General features: G+C 41.4%; 1 protein-coding gene across 3 annotated transcripts in view; it reads left to right on the forward strand.

Annotated features, from left to right (window-relative positions):
- Nucleotides 1-22,216, forward strand: part of PID1 (phosphotyrosine interaction domain containing 1) — a 157,136-nt gene that overhangs the window by 9,466 nt on the left and 125,454 nt on the right. The window contains exon 1 of one of the 3 annotated variants that reach the window (XM_065557963.1): nt 1,964-2,095. The exons of the other annotated variants lie outside the window; for them this stretch is intronic. The gene's annotated coding sequence lies outside the window, so the exon portion shown is untranslated. Of the gene's footprint in view, nt 1-1,963; nt 2,096-22,216 lie in introns of those variants that run through there. 3 annotated transcript variants of the gene reach the window in all.

The raw sequence follows: 22,216 nt of genomic DNA on the forward strand, positions 1-22,216 counted from the left end.
TGATTGTCTCTTTGTGTGTGGCATATATTTGGTATCCACCGTACACTACATACAAAGCTATGCATTTCAGTTATGTGGTAGCTCATATAAAAGTTACAATTTATTCTAACATGATCAACCCTCCCACATTCCATTGATTTTTCTCTTGAAATTTAGGTGTGATTGTTGCTTATGCAATAATTACACTCAACACCAGTAATAACGTCATTAATAGAGCTCACATATTGCATAAGGGCATCAGAGATAGAGTAAGGCAATGAAAATGTCTGTGGTAAATTCAGATTGCAGAAAATGTAACTAATTCATTTGGTAACCTTCATACCTCTGGAACAGATGGTTGTGAGTGCAGTTCCAACAGATGTTGAGTTTGTACCTAGCACTGTCATGACAGCCTAGTGTTGAAAGGTTGATGTGCTGTTGAAAGGTGTAATTTTTGTAATAATGTGGCATAAATTTCTGTTCCTGCTTAATGAGCCGTGGCCAATGCTTTCTTTGTCACTCAACTCTATGCTCCACTTCTCTCAGAATGAGGCCTGTCTTATTGCCCTCCTGTTTAATGAAGAATCATTCATTGTCTGATGTATTTTCAGTTGCTGGAAGTTTTTTTCCTGAATTCAGTGGATTTAACAAAAATTAGGATAGCGATGCTTAAATATCCAAGTTTTTGGAATTGCCTTGAAAATATGATATAGGAAGATCATGTTTTGACTGTGCCTTATTCCTTCACCTGTAGGAACATCTTCACTTTTACCCTGCTTTTAGCTGTGACAGTTCTTGTAATTGCATAGGACAGTGCACTGTTTGCACATTGTGGACACAAACTCATGTAATGTTGTATGACTTTTCAAAGCCACTTGTGCAGAGAAATGCACTGATGCTTAAGTGATTATGATTACCCACACTGCTGGTCATACAGACATATTATTAATCATGCTTATGTAAAAATGATCTTAGACTCTGTCTCTTTTAAAACACCCTTCATCCCTAGTCTTTGATTGTCCCTCTGATTTGCTTTCATTTTCTATCAAGAAAATGTCAAGGGAAGCATGGAATATGAACATACCTTGTCTTTTCTCTTGGAATGCTTATCAAGGGGTGTTCAATGTATTTGTTTAAAATTTGCTCTTCCCTTATGCATACAGCAACACCTTAATCCTCTGGCTTGCTGTATTTTCTCATGTACTCTCTTTGCAGTGGTACTTGCTGTAGAATTTACTGATAGTTGTAAACAGAAGGCTCATGAGATTGGCCATAGTCTGTAGCTGTAATACCACTTCAAGCAATGCATGGAGTTCTCCGAAACCTTTCATTCTAAATTATTTCTAAACATACCTCCTGCTCCTGGCATAGAATGTGAGGATCAGAAACCTATTGTGGCTGTAATTTCTGGGGCAGCTATTTTTGTTGTTCATCATGCAGAGTTCTAAAGTGTTTTTGAAAACAATCAAGGGTCTAGTACGGTTCCATTTGCCTGCCTTTGAGAAGAATGGTGTTTGTTATAAAACCTAAATTCTTCTGGAATCATGATGCCACACATTGCTTGTAGATAACTCTTGAGGGTCAGACCTGCTAGGGCTAGGTGCTGGCCTGCTCCCTGACTAACTCTGCTGCTAAGTAATCAATGAACCCAGCTGCACTGCCTTAGAGCTGACAGAGTAGCCACAGCATCTGATTGGCTGCTGCTTTAGCAGCCCTGCTTGTAAGCCACAGCAGATCAGCAGCTGCTCAATGTGTACCACACCTGCAGCTGTGCTCGTCTGCTCCTCCTGTTCCAGCCTTATTTCCGAACCTGCTCCTGCTTCACCTGCTGCCTGCTCTGGGCTCCAGCCCTTGTTTCCTTCTGGCCTTGATCCTTTGCTCTACCTTTGGCTTACAACTCTGGGTTACTCTCTGGCTTTGGCATTTGACTTCTGTCCCTCTGGTACTGATCCTCATCTCCTCCCGTGGCCTACGACTCTGGTTACCTGCTGGCTCCGGCATTTGTCTTCTGACCGTCAGCTCATCCTGGACACAGGTCTAACAAATAGGCTGAATTCTTGTTTCAACTGCTAGGCCTGACTACCCATGGTCCGATTGGTCATTGTAGCAAATCTGAGTAGGTGCATAATTTCCTAATTCATGCTGTTTGTAAACCTTTGGGTTCTCCCTACTTATATTTACATGTGTGTAAAACCCACAGTATTCAGGTACATTTTCTCCTAGAGTAGGAAAGGAGAGAGAAGTAGTAGTTCTGCTAGTGCTCCACTTAACACTTACCATTTGCAAGCAATTCATACCATACAGGAAGCACTTGATCTTCTATAAATCTCTCACTTTGTATTAACTATTAATCTGAATTCAAATGACATGCAAATAAACCTGAATAATATAGATGTAGAAATGAAACTAAATCAACGATAACTTTATAAAGTGCTTCAGCATCTACTTCAAGTTTTCAAGTTGGGTGCACTAAAAGGCATCTGGTATAATTGAACAACATGGGAGATCCCTTTTTGACGATTGTCCATTGCAATTGTCCATCTCCATTGTTTGACTTCTTTCTTCTTCTAGGCATGGCTCAAATCACTGGCGGACGGTAAAATACATTGTCCTCCCCCTGTTGGCCCCCCAAAAACATCCAAACTAGTACTGTGTTGTTATTTCCAGTTCAGAATATCATTCTGTGAAGAGTCATAATTAGTAAATGGGAAAGGCCAAATGCTTTCCTGTAGCACTTTTCTGGTCACTCTGCTAATCTGGAACCTGATAATTCTTACCAAAAGATGAGCAAGAATTTAATAGCAGACATCTGTAGTATGGTCTTGTACTACTAGACTATTTTTTTGTTTTTTTTACAGAATGTACTACAATACATTTCCTAATATATTCTGAAGTATTATCAAACAATTTAAGGTAAACTACACTCATCAAAACAAACAAAAAAAACACAATGTGTGATGCATTATTTAATCATGAATACAAATAGCTATAAGACAAAAACATGCTGACCCTGCTCTTTGAACTTAGGTTTTATTAAACTTTGTAATTGCTTATTACAAGGAGGAAAGTGAAAAGTGCTTGAAATTGAATCTGAGGCAAAATAGATTCCTCAGTTCAGAATGTTTTATCACCCAGGTTTTGGCATTATCTGGCTTCTGGATTTTCTGTCAAAAAACTTTAAAACAGAGCTGTCTGAATTCAGAAAAGCTCATCTGACACCACTTAGTTTGGGTGTTTCTCTTTATTTATGCATTGTAGAAAATAAATGGCTCTTGAAAAGTGCTAATTTGGGGAAGTAATGTATGACCAAAGAAAATCAAAATCAGTGGCTCCCTTGTGGAAGGCCCTCTGGAAAATGATCATGAGGGTTTGTTTATCGTCTACTGCTAGTTTCTGTTTATGAAACTGACAATCTGTCTGATGACAAAAATCAATGGTTTCCTTGAATGAAGGCAGTCAAGGGACTGAAGAATGCAGAGTCTAAATAGCTTACTATTTTATCTGTGTAGGTTTTATTCTTCTGCTGTCTGATGGCAAACAGCAGAAAGGATCAATGGTACTGTCTCTAATCCTTGGTCGAAAGCACTGTAGATTTCCTTTGAAATAGGATTCAGTGTTTGATTGACAGGACTTGAACTGGGATACATCCTAGAATTCCATGGGCCAGGCTCAAATTCTCCTCTTGCTTACGCTAGTACAACCCCAATGACTTAATTGGGATGTGTCTGTATAAGTGAGATGAGAATTTGGTCCACAGATGTTGAAAAGTCCTTTGAGCAATATATTATACTTGTTTTTTTCACAGCCATTTGATATTGTGTAATAAAGTTAATTTGCACTTATCGTAACAGCTGAAAACATTACAGCTAATGGCACTGATAGTCTTTTGGGTCGCCACTGTATACTTTATAAAATGGAATGTTTTTAATTACACACTTTAAGTGCAAGATGTCTTGATATCAAGTTAGAGGGAACATGTCTTGCTGTGGCATAGCTTTTCGTGACTTGGTGCTCCCATTGTTGGAGAGAGAGGCATTAAAGTCATTTGTATTTAGAACAGAATATGAGAAATTATAAAATATCATTTCAGCAGAGGATTCCCATTTGTAGAAACTGCAGTGAAATCAATGTGTTTGCAGTTCCAGTGAAGGTGAAACAGTGAAACTGTTGAGCAAGAAACAGGAATCACTATGCGCAAAATTTAATAAACTTAAAAACAAATAATTGACAACGTGCTGGCACTTGCCAGCTCTGTATTTTAATGATAGTACTTCTGTAAAATGGTACAAAGACTTGGAATTATTAAATTTGTTACTTTAAAAATTATCAGATCAATTCACTGATGGTAAAACTGCTGAAATTTTGTTCTCAGAAAAGAAATTGAATACAGGTTTTGACCAGTTAGTAATTTAAGTTTTGGTGACTTAGCTACTTGCATTTAAAGCCTAGCTCCGTTACTTCTGTGAGATTGGCATAGTAGCATTGAAAGTTTGAAATTGACAGCATCCTTGTGTTCGAACATTCAATTGAAGTTGTGACTGCATTATGTCAGACAAGTTTCAAATCCTGCTTCATGTGAAAGCATTTTGTCCAAAGGTATTTGATGAGAATTGCCAACAACATTGAGAATGGAGACTATTTTTGTGAAAGAAAGCTGAGTGTCCTGAAGTTCAGGCTTGTGACCACTTTCTTCATGCCTCCAACCCAGACCTCCAGGGAACCCAGAGGTGAAAGTAAGCCTGTATGGTCCGGTACAGCATACCGGCAAGAGCCGGTACAGCGTGCTGGACTAGACCAGCTTCTTCGGTGGTGATTTAAAGGACCCAGGACTCCAGCTGCTGTGGGGAGCCCCGGGCCCTTTAAAGCACTGCCCGAGCCCTGCTGCAGGGGCTCCCCGCAGCGGCCAGAGCCTCTGGCCCTTTAAATCACCGCTGGAGAAGCTGGTCTAGTTTGGCATGGCATACTGGCTGCCACGGAGCCCCGGGCCCTTTAAATCACCGCTGGAGCCCTGCCGCCCCAGGGTAGCGGCGGCAGGGCTCCTGTGGTGATTTAAAGGGCCCAGAGCTCCATGGTGGCCGGAGCCCTGGGCCCTTTAATCCGCCTCTGAGCCCCGGGGCTCCCAACCGCCTCTGCAGCTGGTAGTTCCGGGGTGATTTAAAGGCCCTGGGGCTCCCAGCCACAGCCGGAGCCCCAGGGCCTTTAAAACTTGAAAGGCCCTGCCTCTTCCAGTTGAGGCCATGCCTCTTCCAGTTGAGGACACGCTGCTGCTAAGGACTCCGGCGTACTGGTAAGTCCTGTAAGTTACTTTCACCCCTGAGGGGACCCCTCTCCTGAGTTGGGTATCTCTAAGTCTGAAGGGGGTGGGTGAGCTTTACATTTGGGAACAGATTTTCAAGTGCTCAGCACCAAGCATACAGAGAGCTCTTTTGAAAACCCGGCCACTTAGTTGACATCTGTATGGGGGATGCACAGTTTTCAGAATGTGGCCCCGAATATGGGTGCTGAGCTCTTTTGAAAATTCTGGTCTGATCCAGAGCCTACTGAAGCCAGTGGAAAGATTCCCAATGGCTTCACTGGGCTTTGGATCAGGTCCCCTTTTCCTCCCCTTTGCCAGTCCTATAGGGAATCTGCAGAAAGGAAGTATAGCTTGCAGGTGTACTAGCTTCAGAGAAAAGTCCCTCTGTGAAGCAGAGTCTCTTCACCTAGAAGGTTTCCAGGGTCAGCTGCTGATATGGATCCACGGGAGGGCAGCAAGGGGCTGTCTGGCAACACAGACTGCCCCAAGGTTCCCATGCAGGTGGTGACGGCTTCCAATGAATCTTCAAGGTCTCATCAAATACCATTGGACAAAATGCTTTCACATGAAGCTTTGGGGCTAAATACTGTGTGTGTGTGTGTGTGTGTGTGAGAGAGAGAGAGAGAGAGAGAGAGAGAGAGAGGGTGGGCATTTCCCTTCTGGGACAATTGGTGGAGGGGGAACTCCATGAGGAGTTTCCACATCCTCCTGTGGGTTTTTTGTAGGTGGAGACAAGCTTTCCGATGGTCAGGATTAGTGTGAGCCATTAAACTGATTACGCTGATACTGATCTGCAGTTGAAATTCATACAGTTGCTGGGAAAAAATCAAAAAGTTAAGTGCAGCAAAGCCTTCACTGGATGTTTATTTGAGTTATCCAAGTCTCATGAATATGCTAAACTTTGTTTAAAATGTTATGCTAAGAGGCCTTCGCCTGAGATTTCCAGTATTTCCTTTCAGTGGGGATAGAAGTATTCTAAGAACAGCCTTGTCATAGTATGTTGGTACTTCTGGTCCCAGCTTGGCCCAGGAAAATGCAGAGACAAGCAGCAACTGAAAATAATTAGAAAAAAAAAAGTTTGGTTCAGTTAGGCTTGAGTCCGTTTTTACTGTAACAAAACACTTTGCCCACCATTAGTTCTTACCATCTGGGATCTATTATGTTTTCCATTTTGCCAGAAAAATATTTTTCAGGAATTATGAAAAATGCCACACTTAGCTATCCAAGCCGGTGCCTGAATCCTAGTGTAGGGACTACCTATGCACTACTGTATTTACTGTAAGCCTCAGAGGAGACAAAGCATTTTTATCTTTTCAGAAAACTGTCAGTTGTATCTGCACATGAACCGGAAAACCTAGTACCAAACAAAGAGACAAGATAAACGATGAATATGGTAATAAAACTTTGCACTGATACATTACCTTCCAGCTGGGGTTTTCAAAGTGTTTTATGAACACAAGTGAATTTACTTCACAGAGGTGTTAGTGAGGGCAGGTAGTGAAGCGTTATTCCTATTTCACAGATAGGGAAATTGAGTCACCGCGAAATTAAGGCCCTGATCTTGACAACTTCTGAACATCCACCTCTCCCATTGTCTCCAAAGCACTTTTTAGGAATGACCCCTAAAGGCCAGGTTCATGTAAGAATTTTGTGGAACTAGAACCTGCAACTCCTCTCTATAGTCCTGCCTTAATCATTTCAGCCTTTTTGCTCCCTGCTGTATATTGCGTCTTTAAAGATAAATCAAATGTAATATGTATTTGCATCCAGTATAAATGATGATATAAATATTGCTCTACAGATTGCATGTGTATAGTTTGCTTAATATATCTGATGTACTATTCCAAGAAAGTCTCTTCTTCATATTTTACTTTGTATTTTTGCCAGGATAGGCAAGGATGGTGTCCCTAGCCTCTGTTTGCCGGAAACTGGGAATGGGCAACAGGGGATGGATCACTTGATGATTCCCTGCTCTGTTCATTCCCTCTGGGGCACCTAGCATTGGCCACTGTTGGAAGACAGAATACTGGGCTAGACGGATCTTTGGTCTGACCCAGTATGGCTGTTCTTATGTACTACAAGATCCGTTCCTGGCTTTCTCACAAGATTTCTTGCACTTCCTGGCTTATCACCCGTGACCCAAACAAACATAACAAAATTTCATTGTCTTTAAGTCTTATACTGTGCCTGTGTAAAATTTTTATATATAATTTATCACTGTATTACTCTAGTATTATGCCATGGAACTCCATTGACTTTCTTGTATACAACTAGGATAAGGCAGAGGTAAATCAGGCTTGTAAGTATAATATGTAAACATAGTGAGAGATTTTGGTTTGTAATATTTTCTGCTTTTGTGCCATATTTAGTGGCGTTGGAACAATTTTTGTAGTGGGGGCAGTGAAAGCCATTGAACAAAACTGCAAACCCTGTAATGATGGTAACCACTTCAAGCTGGGGGGTGCTGCTGCACCTCCAGCACCCCTGACCATACTCCCCAAAGTTATTACTGCTTTCTATGCTGTCCATACCAGCACCACTGCATGATGTTAAATCAACATTAATGTCTTTTTTTAATGCTACCTGCTGCTCTATGAGAATTTTCAGGGAGATAATTATGAATATCAATAAATGTGATTAAAACAATGTAGCAGCCTGAGTCTCTTTCAGTGTTTTTAAGGGAATCTGTACAATCGAAATCTTGACAGGCTTCATTTTCACAGCTGTACTTAGTTGTTTGGATTAGAATCAGAAAAAATGAGATTTTGAAAATGTGACTTTTAAGTCTACTCTATAATTAGACTGCAAGGGACTACTGAGCTTGATGCTATTTGTTTGAATAAATCTTTGATAATAAAAATAAGCTTCACTGCATTCCACTGAAATGGACTGCCAGAGTGGCGTGAAATGTAGCTAAATAGTGATGGAGAGCTGATTTTTTTGGTAGATAATCAAAAAGCTACCCAGCAGTGATCCCCATAATGATGCAGACACTTTCTGAACTGCCTTTTCACTTGCTCTCAAGTCAAAGTATCCCACAGAGATAAAAGGCTTGTTGATTCCTTGTTGGAGGTGGGGGTGCGGGCTTTGACTCTGACCCTTCTCAGGTCCTCTGGTTGGTCTGCTGGAGGAGATTTGCTTAAGACCCTGGCTCCCACAACGATGGTACATCAAAGCCACTAGTGGAACTATTTGAAGGTCAGGTGGGGTCAGAGGATTCCAGCCTTTTTTCTCTGCCCGTACACCACCCATCAGAGATTGCCTTCCTTTTACTTGCCCAATTCTTTAGAGCAGTGGTTCCCAAACTTGGGACGCCGCTTGTGCAGGGAAAGCCCCTGGTGGGCCGGGCCGGTTTGTTTACCTGCTGCGTCCACAGGTTTGGCTGATCGCGGTTCGCTGCTCCAGGCCAATGGGAGCTTCTGGAAGCGGCGCAGGCTGAGGGATGTACTGGCCGCCGCTTCCAGCAGCTCCCATTGGCCTGGAGCAGCGAACCACAGCCACTGGGAGCTGCGATTGGCCGAACCTGCGGATGCGGCAGGTAAACAAACCAGCCCAGCCTGCCAGGAGCTTTCCCTGCACAAGCGGCGGAAGAAGTTTGGGAACCATTGCTTTAGAGTCACTGGGGTCTTCTCATGGCACTTTGGCTTTTTAAGGAGTAAACATACTTCCTTCACAGCTGGTGTGGACTCCCGGCCTTTCGCATGGCCACCACAAAGTGTGAGCCTCTACCATTTCTTGTCAGGTAAGAGAAGCTGGAAACAGAGGAGGGAACTCTGCTCTGTAGGGATGGAGCATCTTGCGGGGAGAGTGCTTACAATACTCTCTTTAAATCTGAACTCTGTTTGGGCAATCCTTCAATGTGCTGTGACCAGAGCAGGGCAACTGGGAGCAGGGGAGGAGAGGAAAAAAGAAAGAGAAACTAGTAGTGCCACATTTTTTTGTATTGGTATAAAAAGCTTGTTTCCAAGGCCGCAATCCTGCCGTGATCTCCGCATGGGTTCCTGGGTCATGCCCACACAAGATTAATGTCAGAATTAGATCCTGAAATGTAATAATAATTAAAAATTGCATGTTTAACACCCATGTGCTTTCCAGTTTCAGGGTTTGGAATTCACCTCCTTTATTTGTAAGACTGCATGGGAAGGTGGGTAGGTGGAAAGTGAAGAGGGATGTGGAGATCTTCCACTGCTCCCTCAAATGAAATTGACATTAATGGCCAGCACATTTATTTGTATTCCACTTTTCATTTTGTTCTGGTATTTCTGGGAAAACACCGATCTAGATTCATAGAAAGCAGCCCCTGGGCAGCTTTGGCCATGAGTTTGTGCCAAACATCAGGTTTGTGATTATAGTACCTGACTTCTCTTTGCAGAGAATACCTTCCAGTGAAAGATTGCCTTTAGTAAATCAGTATGACTGTGGCCATTGGAATACATTATCTAAACTTGTTGAAAACCTCTGATAAATTGCCTTTCTTAAAAATGTGGTTCTCATTATAGAGGAGATGGACGTGGAAGAGAGAGGAGGAGCATGGCAAATGTCTCTCCCTTTTATCATGTTCTTTTTTCCCTCTTGACTTTGCCTCCCCACCCCCTTCAGGGTCAGGTGAGCATTACCTCATCGTAGTCCCTCACTGACCAAGGGAAGGGGGGTGACTCACTCGAGAGTCCAACAAATCCTTTGTTGCTGCCTAGGCCAGCGTCCTTTGCATGGGGGGAGGGATAGCTCAGTGGTTTGAGCATTGGCCTGCTAAACCCAGGGTTGTGAATTCAGTCCTTGAGGGGGCCACTTAGGCAAAAATCAGTACTTGGTCCTGCTAGTGAAGGCAGGGGGCTGGACTTGATGACCTTTCGGGGTCCCTTCCAGTTCTATGAGATAGGTATATCTCCATATATTAATATTATTACAGACATCACCACCAAGCGACTGAAGCACTGATCAAAGGGGAGAGCCTGGCTGAATGGCAACCAGCCAACCTGTGGTGAGAAGCATCTATGTTTGTAAGGGCACTGAAAGTGTTAAGATCAGCTTAGAATGCATTTTGCTCATATTTCAATTGACCAAATCCAACTTGTTGTGCTTAGATTTTAAGTGATTATAAGTCAATCTTTTGTAGTTAATAAATTTGTTTGTTTATTCTACCTGAAGCAGTGTGTTTGGTTTGAAGTGTGTCAGAGACTCAGCCTTGGGATAACAAGTCTGGTACATATCAATTTCTTTGTTAAATTGACAAACTAATATAAGCTTCCAGCATGGGAAAACACAGTACAGTAACTCATCACTTAACGTTGTAGTTATGTTCCTGAAAAATGTGACTTTAAGCGAAACGATGTTAAGCGAATCCAATTTCCCATAAGAATTAATGTAAATGAGGGGGTTAGGTTCCAGGGAATTTTTTTCACCAGACGAAAGACTATATATATACACACACAGTATAAGTTTTAAACAAACAATTTAATACTGGTACACAGTGATGATAATTGTGAAGCTTGGTTGAGGTGGAGGAGTCAGAGGGTGGGATATTTCCCGGGGAATGCCTTACTGCTAAATAATGAACTAGCAATTGGCTGAGCCCTCAAGGGTTAACTCTCCCACTCTACAAGGTATCAGGAACGGAGGGAGGGGAGATTGCATCGCAGACAGACACACTGTGTGTGTGTGTGTGAGAGAGTTAGAGACGTGTGTCCCCTTTAAGTACACTGACCCTACTCTTAAGTACACTGCCTTGTTAATTAGATCAGCTTGCTGAGACTGCAGCTGCTGCCAGCAAGCTCCCTCCAGCCTGAGCCCTGTCATGTGTCCCTCCTGCTCTATGGAAGATGGAGTAAGTGGGATGCAGGAGCAGGGGGGAGGGGGACACCCTGCCATTAGCCCCCGTCTTCCTTCTCTCCCCTCCCCCCCCCCCCGCATAGCAAGCAGGAGTCTCAGGGAGCAGCTCCAAGGCAGAGGACAAGAGCAGCAAATGGCAGTGGGGGGAGGGACAGTTGAACTGCCGGCAATTGATAGCCTGCTGGGTGGCTGCTGCACAGGGAACTTAGGGGAGCGGGGAGCTGATAGGGGGGCTGCCGGTCCACCCTGGTTCCAAGCCCCCAACCAGCTAGCTGCAATGGACTGCTCTTCCTGCAAGCAGTGGACAAAGCAGGCAGCTGCCAAATGACGTTAATCAGGAACATTGCACAACTTTAAACGAGCATGTTCCCTAATTGATCAGCAACGTAACAACGAAACGTTAACCGGGACAACTTTAAGTGAGGAGTTACTGTAATTTTTGTGGGTTGATTAGAGGAGAATCTGCATATAAGCTGTGGCGAGGTCCCCTGTTCAGGGAGAGGAATGGATTAGGAGTTGTGGGGAGGTTCATGAGGATGAGTGTGTAGTATGAGTGTTTTGTGGATAACTGAATGGTACTATGTGTGCTAAGGTTTAATAACCTAAACTCTGTTTTTAGAAACTTTACTTTGGAGCAGCTCACTGCCAATTAGTTATGAGAAACAAGTAAATATTTTAAATATTCTTCAAAGGGGACTTACCAGGATGTCTTATCAAGTGTAGTATTTGTATTTCTTCTTATCAAAAGAAATGCTGACCCCATTGTACAGTAAAAACACCCACTATACAATAGGCAATGTTCTACAGGGAAATGTCTGTAACTTGTTTGCTCTGAAGTTTACTACATTTATTCTGAAAGTAACAGGCTGACCTTTTGTTTCTGTTATGGTTTGAGGCTTTTTTTTTACGTGTATGTGAAGCTTTCCAAGATAAATTAAATGAATGCGGTTTGGCATTTCAATAGCCACTGTTGTATCAAGCTAGAGAGTTTCAGAAGTAATAATGTCCGAGTTAAAACTTTATCAACTGAGTTATGGATGTGGTTGCGTTCACTTGAGGATAAAGTATCAGAGGGGTAGCCGTGTTAGTCTGTATCAACAAAAACAAGGAGGAGTCCGGTGGCACCTTAAAGACTAACAGACTTATTTGGGCATAAACTTTCATGGGTAAAAATCCCACTTCTTCAGGTACATGGAGTGAAAATTACAGATACAGGCATAAATATATATTGGCACATGAAGAGAAGGGAGTTACCTTACAAGTGGAGAACCAGTGTTGAAGGCCAATTCAGTCAGGGTGGATGTGGTCCACTCCCAATAATTGATGAGGAGGTGTCAATACCAAGAGAGGGAAAATTGCTTTTGTAGTGAGCAGGGCTTTGGAGCGGAGCCCGGAGCTGGAGTGCAGAGCAGCTCCGGAGCAGTGGAGCTGCAGGTTTTTGCCTGGAGCTGGAGTGGAGCCAGAGCACAGCTCCAAAGCCCTGGTAGTGAGCCAGCCACTCCCAGTCCTTATTCAAGCCCAAATTGATGGTGTTAAGTTTGCAAATGAATTGTAGCTCTGCTGTTTCTCTTTGAAGTCTGTTTTTGAAGTTTTTTTGTTGCAGAATGGCTACTTTTAAATCTGTTGTTGAGTGTCCAGGGAGATTGAAGTATTCTCCTACTGGCTTTTGTATGTTACCACTCCTGATGTCTGATTTGTGTCCATTTATCCTTTTACCTAGAGATTGTCCGGTTTGGCCAATGTACATGACCAAGGGGCATTGTTGGCACGTGATGGTATATATCACATTAGTAGATGTGCAGGTGAATGAGCTCCTGATGGTGTGGCTGGTGTGGTTGGGTCCTATGATGGTGTCGCTAGAGTAGATATGGGGACAGAGAAGGCAACGGGGTTTGTTACAGGGATTGGTTCCTGGGTTAGTGTTTCTGTGGTGTGTAGTTGCTGGTGAGTATTTGCTTCAGGTTGTGGGGCTGTCTGTAAGCAAGGATTGGCCTGCCTCCCAAGGCCTGTGAGAGTGAGGGATTGTTTTCCACAATAGGTTGTAGATCATTGATGATACTCTGGAGAGATTTTAGCTGGGGGCTGTACATGGTGGCCAGTGGTGTTATATTATTTTCCTTGTTGGGCCTGAGTATAAACTTTTCCTTATCTCTGTGTATGTAACTCCTTTTGGGCCATATTCTGATCTTGGTTACATTGGTGTAAGTCCACATTGGTTCACTGAAGTCCATAGAGTTACCCTACGTTTATACTGGTCTGAGAGGAAAAACTTGGCCCCTGGAATTGCATACATGTATGTGAGGAAGGAATCTTCCTCAATCCCACAAAAGGTAGTGAAAGTTGCACATGTGTTGCTGCAGGCAGGATTCAGCCTGTGGTTCCAATCTTGCAAAGGGATCTACCAGTCTTTATGGACCTTGGTATGGTGCCCTGGATGATCTATCTTATGGAACCATTTTATCTCTGAAATATTTTCTCTATAGTGTTTTGCATGCAAGTTTATCTACATGTTGTTATGCGGAAGGATTAACAAGCAAGATTGAGCAAGTTTAACTGGTCATTTCCCTGATTTTTAAAGCGTTTGATATTTAAAGCAACCTTAACTGAACATTAACATTTTTTTGAGATAACTAGCTCTTAGGTTTATGACAGGGTGATGTATGAGACTTTAGTAACTAGAAGTCCACTTGCTTCAGAGGAGGTAACCACTTAAGAAATACTTATGGGAATGTTGATAAGCTTAATGTTGCCACATTAAGTCTTCTCTGTCAGGGTGAAAAGTAGGCATAAATACGTAGTGGAAGAGGCTAGTTGGGGGCTCTTCAACCACTCCACCTCTCCAACACAGTTGTCAGGAAAAAAAAAGTTTCGGGGCTTGTAGAAGAGTACTAATTTAAAGACATTGTGGTGCCAGTGACTTCATGGCAATGCAGAATATGGATCACCATACAGCTAGGTCTGTTTGTTAATTTGTGTTTCTTTAGATATAAATGTCAAAAGAACACCCAAACAAAGCTTTGAGAACCTTGTTGTAAGTTTAATTATCATCAGCCACCCAGCAGCATAAGTGGTGGTGGTGGTGGTGGTGGAATGAACTCCACCCCTGGCAGTAGAGCTGGTCAAAACTTGTTATTCAAAATGTTATTTTTTATACTAAGAATGGGTTTTTAATCCAAACGGAAACTTATGTGGGAAATGTCCATCTCTGATTTAAGTTTTTAGGGTTTTGTCAAAAAATTGAAAAATATGATGTACAAAACCAAAAACTTAAAAAAAAAAAAAAAAAAAAAAGTTTAAAAAAAAAATCATGAGCCACCACTGGATCATGTTGCCAGTGGTGGCTCTAATGCTACTTACATCTGAGGTGATTCTCCTTTAGCACACCTGGCAAAAGTGTGTTTTGGGAGCCACAGGTCCTGAGTTGTCCATGAGGCTACATGTGTGGTTTAGCTGGCAGGGTAATGTGTATGTGGATTTGTTACATCCCCCTTCTAGGATAACTGGCTTTTTTTGGGTCTGTTACACTGTTATTCTACGTTATAGTGCTGACCAAGCAGGGGTGAATCTGCAGAAAGTGCTTCCCTTGGGAATTACACTGACAATTTGAAAATTATATTGGGATTTTCTGTAAAGAAAAAAGTCCTTTGTCATAAATTATTCAGGAAACGTTAGTGAACAGAGAGATTATGGAGACACATAAAGCAATACTGACCGTCAGAGGGGTGAAATATTGGAACAGCCTTCCGAGGGAAACGGTGGGGGCGAAGGACCTGTCTGGTTTCAAGATTAAGTTAGATAAGATTATGGAGGGAATGGTTTAATGGAAAAACATTTTAGCCAAAGGAATACCGTGCCATGGCAGGTAAATAGTATAATGGCTAACGAGGGTCAGGCTGGAGACTCTTGCCTACATGCTCGGGGTTTTACTGATCGCCATATTTGGGGTCGGGAAGGAATTTTCCTCCAGGGTAGATTGGCTGAGGCCCTGGAGGTTTTTCGCCTTCCTCCGCAGCATGGGGCAGGGATTGCTAGCAGGAGGGTTCTCTGCCAATTGAAGTCACTAAGCCAGGATTTGGGGACTTCAACAGCAGACTCAAGGGAAAGGGTAGGGACGGCTTTGTGGCCTGCAACATGCAGGGGGTCAGACCAGATGATCATAATGGTCCTTTCTGACCTTAAAGTCTATGAGTCTATGAGTCTAGTTTAGATATGAAAGCCAGAAGTTCAACGGTGAAACTACATGGGTTAAAATAACACATACATTGAAGAGTTTCAAGCAAACGGGAAACATGAAGGATCCTAAAGAAAAACTTTCAATCAGAAATGAGATAAACAAACTTTTGGCACTAAATGATATTTGAGCTTTGTGGATGTTACAAGGGCCAAGGAGAGTTCAGATTGCAAAACATGAAATCAGCCATTTAGCTTAATGTATACTTACTGAAAAGCTTCAGATTCAAAACACACTGCCTGTTCTTCATTGACATAGAGCCACTGAGCTTCTGGGGTTTGTTAGCCCATTGGTTCATTATCCTGCAGACAGTATTATTAACTGATATATGGAGACTGCCTCTACAGTGCACTTATAATCACGAACACCTTTAATTAACAGATTCATCTGAAACTTAAGCTCTCTGATATCCAAGGACATGTCACAAGCTGCTACCTTGTTTAATTTATTAAGTCCTATCCAGAGCATAGACTAGGTACTTATCCTGATGCATTTAAATAAAATCATACAGTCAAGAAATGAAAATTGCCATGAAATGTCTGTTGCTTCTGTGCTCAGGGGACAATTGTTTTTTAACATGAAAGCTCAGCTGAGTTTTCTCCCAGCATACTCCGTTTCCTTTATGAAAGTCATAATATATACCATATGTGTAAGTAGAGGAGCAAAATAAAACTTAATAGAGCACCTGAATGAAATAACAGATAAAACATCTGCTTTATGAAAAGTTAAGACCTAGTCTTCGCAGTGTCAACATAGTATGGTACACTTACTGTCTGTATAGCAAAATAATCTTCTGAATGCAAAATTTGAGAAGGATTTGTTAAAAGTGGTGGTGTAAAGCAGTTACCATATCACAGTTAACAATACTGTATAAAATCATTTTCAGCAACAACCACAGTCACCCTCGAATTCCTACAAGGCGGTGTTGATGGGCAACAGTGTAATTTCATTAAACGAACAGGTATTTTCATTAGGGACTTTACAGATAAAGAAGCTGCCTGGCTAGATTCCCATTGCCTGATTTATCAGGACAAGCCAGATTAGTTGCACAAGTACTGTAAGTAATCGGGGGGAGTGGGGAAGATTCTTAAAAGACTCGAGGACCATGTTCTATAGGGGTAAATTAACCCAGAGGCATATAGCAGATATATGTAGCTAGTCTATTACATGTGCATAGAGGAACTGCTTTGGGACAGATAGGCAACAGTTATAAGAATGGCAAACCAATGTTTCCTCTTAATCAACAATTTACACAAAGTCAGTACTGCAGATGACTCCTTGGGCTTGATTCTCAACTGGCTTGCACTTTATGTGGTTGTTTATCCTTGTGGAAAGAGTGTGCAAAAGCTTGCAAATCAAAGTAGTGTCCCTCAGTTTGCACAGTATATGACCCCAATTATCACATTATTTGAGCATCCACAATTTTTATTATACTTATCCTCACAATGCTCCTATGAAGTAGGGAAGTACTGAGGTACAGGGAGACTAAAGTCACATAGGAAGTCTGTGGTAGAGCAGATAATTGAAATCAGATCTCTCAAGTTCCAAAGTGGTGCCCTGACCACAGGACCACCCTTCCTGTCATGGCTATATAAAGTACAGGGCAGTGGAGAATCAGGTTCCAGATCTTTTATTTTCTCTGTTATAATCAATCGTTAATTTTCATACTGGACCGGGCTTTGAACAAATCTTTGGAAGAGGGTCTGGATGGTAAATCCTATCTCAAAGTAGATGTTAAGGCTTTCATGCTATCTTCTGCTTCTGACTGTTACCTATATTTATGGGTTTTATTTGAAAAATAAAAATGTTGCAATAGTTTGACTTTGCTCTGTAAATAATGCAATGTCATTTAGAGTTAGTTGTAACTGTTCCAAGTGGTACTGTATTGTGAAATGTTTTTTTTTAAATGTTAGGTCTATTTCGGGAGGTATTTATGCGTGATTATGCTCTGTACACTTAGCTGGCAAATCACTCTCTCTCTTGATTTCTGATGATTTTTATCAGCTAAAGGCAAATGAGGTAAAGTAACTGGCTAACATTCTAACCAATTAGTCTGATACTTTTGATTTTCTGGAATTTCATGAAGTTTTACTCAGTGTACCTTGTCTGTATTTTTCATAGGTATATTAAAATTATATGGTCTACTGAAGCTACTAAGACTGATAAAATCCCAGCTTTGGGTGTAGCTTTTGCATATGTAGAGGTTGAGCATTGCTATTTATTTTCAAAATTGAAAGTGTTCTAGTTGTTTCAAAGTCCATCAAAGCCTGTGGCTTTATAGCAGAAGTTTACAGGTCATCATGGAGAGTAAAAATGGGTTAGGTTGGGAGCAGGGGTTAGGGTTAAAAATGGGTTAGGATGTGGGGTCTACATTTATATGGATTCAGTGGCCCTCAATATCATGTAGACATGCATCCATTGTTATTCCAGCCCATACACTGGAGGAAGTGGCCAGAAGATGTGGGTTGATTGACACAGCCATGTCCTCGTACCAGGTTTGGAGATGAATTTCACCACTCCCTCCCCACTGCTCTTGTTCCATATAGAACCTGATAGCTCAAACTTGATTTGTGTGAAGTGGATTTCACATTCCAAATATTAAAATAACTAAACAAATCTAGGTTCAAGGGATGTGACTTTTACAGACGGACCCTCAGGGCTTTTCCTGGTACTGCTGTATAGTGAAACTGCAGTGTTTTTATTGCTTCTCAGAGTGGTTTTTTTAATTGAAGTAGAATGAAGGTCCAGATTGTTCCAAGTAATTACAGTATGCAAAATATAATTACAGTTACAGCGAACCATTTCTCACAGGACCAAATCCTGAGACCTCCTCTATCTCTGTGGAGGGCCATAGTGTATTAGAACTGGTATAAAGCAACAGAGGGTCCTGTGGCACCTTTGAGACTAACAGAAGTACTGGGAGCATAAGCTTTCGTGGGTAAGAACCTCACTTCTTCAATCTTGCATCTGAAGAAGTGAGGTTCTTACCCACGAAAGCTTATGCTCCCAGTACTTCTGTTAGTCTCAAAGGTGCCACAGGACCCTCTGTTGCTTTTTACAGATTCAGACTAACACGGCTACCCCTCTGATACTTAGAACTGGTATGGTTCTGTTGTGGAGAGGAAGGGCAAGATTTGGGGACCTGGACATGGGAGGTGTAGAGGTAGTGTTGGTGTATCTACAGCTGTGCAGATACATTAGCCATACTCCCTTGTGGATGGGGAAAGCACCACTACAGCCTATATACTGTGTGCAACATTACCAGTCTGGTTGCATGCTGGTATTTGGTGCATAGTGAAGTTGTTCTGTGGGGAGAAAGCACCTTAAAATATCTGATAATTTATGCAGTGCAATCACTGCATAAGCAAAAAAGAAGTCAATATAGGCTCAATAATACCTTAAAAATGGCTTTTGACATTTAGCACCTATCTCATCTGAGGGAATATTCGACCAGGAACCAGGTGGAGTGATCTACTCTTTTCTGAAAGAGCTGTTGGGTGTTTTTTCTTCCAAGTGGACAGCAACTGAAAAGTAGTTAAGAGGGATTTTGATTTAGTGTCTCATTCAAAGGACAATACTTTTGCACAGTGTGCATTCCTAATTATACTATGTAGCATTATCAGCATTGGCTGTAAGCCTAAATGCTGGTATGGGCCCAAAGGCGAGATTGCTACCTACTGAGCCATACTGGTATAGCATGTGTGTGCCAACATTAGAGAGAAAATAATGTCCTATATTGGCAGATTCCTTGGCCTGTCACTTAGTAGGGAACCTCTTTCCGTCATTTGGAGGAGTAGTCAAATGCAGCTTATAGCAACCAATTGAGAACACTACTGTGTTTCTGGCTCTTTAGGGTAATTCTGTCCTATTTGCTTTGGCATAGTGTCCAGTCCTACATGGTATTGAGTGCTCTCTGTGCCAATTGAACTTAATACTTAAATTTGACTCATTCTGTGCATTTTTCAAGATCTCAAATGTTTTACAGAGTTGGAAAATTGAAGACTGCATGATAGATGTGGCTCTGTGAAACTTTTGTATACTCTTCCTTGTGTTATTTCAAACATTCAGGGAAACACATGTCCCTGTATCTGCCTCTCAGATTTTATATAATCTTAACAGAGCTTGAGCTACACTCCATGTTATATGGCATACAACCTCACACCCCACATTATAGGACTATTATTTAAGTTGCAATGTCAAACACGCAAAAGCTAGGAAATACCAGTTTTATGGTTGCCCACACAATCCTAATTCTACCTTGTGTGTCCATCCTATACACAGAATAAGGCAGGGGTTCTGTGTGTGGGGGGGAAATAGTATTTGATTATGTAACTAAAGACTGTACGATAATGCATAAACACAAAGGGTATGAATTAAGGTTGCATGGATGATCATACGTTTGGTATTTCCTAACTTTGGAGTTTGACTTCATAACCTAAATAATATTCTTTTAACATAGGAAAAAAATGTAATTTTCTAGTTTTCTTAAAGGAAAAAAGGTAAAAAACACATTCTATTATGTGCAACTGCAACATCCCCCCTCATCATGCATCATCACTAGGGTTTGAACCCTGAACCATCAGCATTGTATCACAGATTATGACCTATTGAACTCAGGATTAAATACATTAGCTGGCAGCAGGAAAAGGTTGATATCCCAGAAGGCGGGTGCTGGGGCCCGAAATGGACTGCTGGATCCTGGGGTGGGTCCCAACGCTTCTTGCTCCCCTCCCCACTTGTCTACAGAGCTACAGTTACTCTGTCAGCTGCTAGGCATTTCTATTACCATTGCTGCTTCTGCTGTTGCTGCTTTTGTGTCAGCATGAGCTCAGCCTTAGAATGTTTGTGTTTAGTTGTTATTGCGATGTGCTGATAAAATTTTCCTGACGAACACACGTGACAGAAGGGAAATGGCAATTTTTGACAGTTTGTCTCAGCAAAAGCTGAACAGAATTTCATGGGACAAAGCAAAGGCACTTCCCTACCTCAAAGGTCTGTCCCCTGCTAAATATTAAAGGTCTGCTTCAAATAATGGATGTGTGAGACCTTCTCAAAGAAAATGTCACAAGAATCCTTTATAATGTAAACTATTAGGCAACCTAAATGCAGGGGTCGATACCAGCTTCCCCTATAGTATTGGTGCTACATGAGATGTTAATATCTGAAGACCTGATGTTCCCTTACATGGAATAGTCCTGTGTGTCTGGAAAACTAAGTTCCATTCACAGAATTTCCTCACAAATTTTATGTTGATGGAGGGGATTTGTTCATTTCCCTGTGGAAGTGGCAGAGGAGTCACACCCGTTGCTTCCCAAACTTGAGAATCAAAGGAGAGTTTCCAGAAGCAAGGGATGTCTACATTGCTGCAAGCTCACCCCGCTTTATGTAAATGTGGCTTTGTTTTTCTCTGTTGGTAGTTTTTGCCCTCTTCTTCCTTTTACAAATAAGCCAGACCTCAAACACTGTGGGCCTCTATCTACCTAATATATAGGACTTTCTATAGCTTAGATCTTAGTAAAGAACTCTTTTGTAAATGCATCAACTGAAAACGTTTAGTTGAAGTCTGAGGAGCTGACGCGTTTGGTACGTGTAATTCTTGCTAGATAATCTCTACCTCGTATGGTCTCCAAAGTCTGTATGTTTTGAGTCATCTCCAATGAGCCCAGCGTGGTTTCTTTCTCTGTGTTGTAGAGGCTTATTCGTGGTATGTTTGGAACTAGATGTTTGTGTGATTAATTTCGGAACTTTAATAATGATCAGTTTAAATAAAGACACAAACATTAGAGAATGCTCCACTTTTTTCGAATTGGCAAAAGAGCATGCACAAATAGAGGATTCATATGGCCTGAACCTCTAAAAACTCATTATGTTAATTGAAAAATGTCAGCCCTTGACATTAATAAATGATTTAGCCAAGTCAATCTCTGGGGAGAAATGGGACTGACCTTAAAAGCCATCATTCACTGTTAGATGCCAGTGATAAACTATAGCCCTTAGCTATCAGGAATTAATAGCTTCAGGTTTATGACATTATTTTAATATATTAAGAACATCTCAGTTTGCTTATACATAGTAGCATTTTATTCCAGAACATCTTTGCATAGAAATAGCAGGAAGGTGCGAAGAGGTTATCTTCACTAATTCTAACATTGCTCTTCTGCTTTTTATGGTCTGCAGAGAACTGTCTTAATAATACGTGGTGACTTTTTTTTAATCAAGGTTTTCTATTTCCATTGATCAGCAATCTGTGCTGTCTTTCACTAGCTGAAGAAAAGAAAAACAATTTAGACAATGTGTGAGAATTAGCTGTATATCAAACCATTGCACTAAACAAGTAATGTTCATGAAGATCTGCTTGGAGCCCCATTACTAACAATGTGTGGATTTTACAAATTCTTTTGGAAAACACAAATATTTGAATGTCTAAAAAGCACTTCCTGTTAAGTGACTGACTGTAAGGAAAGTTATTTCTAATATTCTCTCACTGAAGAAAAAAGTTGATACATACTTTGTGTGTTATGATGATTGGTAAATTGGCAAAAGTATGCATTTCTGTAGCATGTGTTAATTTTTCTCTTTGTTTTAAGGACATAAGAGATTTTAGGAACAGAAAAAAAGCCATCCGAGCCAACATATTTGGTTTTTATTTCCTTTTGGTTGATAGAATCCTATTTGTTTGCCTTTCAATCCTTTCCCCCCCTCCAAAATTAAGTCTAGGTCTCCTGTTCAGCACCATAGAAGTTGATGGAAGTTTTTGTCCCTGATTTCAGTAGAAGCAAAATAATGTTTGAGTCTTCAGCTTATTTGTATTTTTTGCCTTAAATTACAGCCCTGGTTCATTATATCCATCCGGTAAATATATATTTGCAGCACATTTGCCC

The sequence above is a fragment of the Chrysemys picta genome, chromosome 9 (genome assembly GCF_011386835.1).
Source record: "Chrysemys picta bellii isolate R12L10 chromosome 9, ASM1138683v2, whole genome shotgun sequence".
Taxonomy (NCBI): Eukaryota; Metazoa; Chordata; order Testudines; family Emydidae; genus Chrysemys; species Chrysemys picta.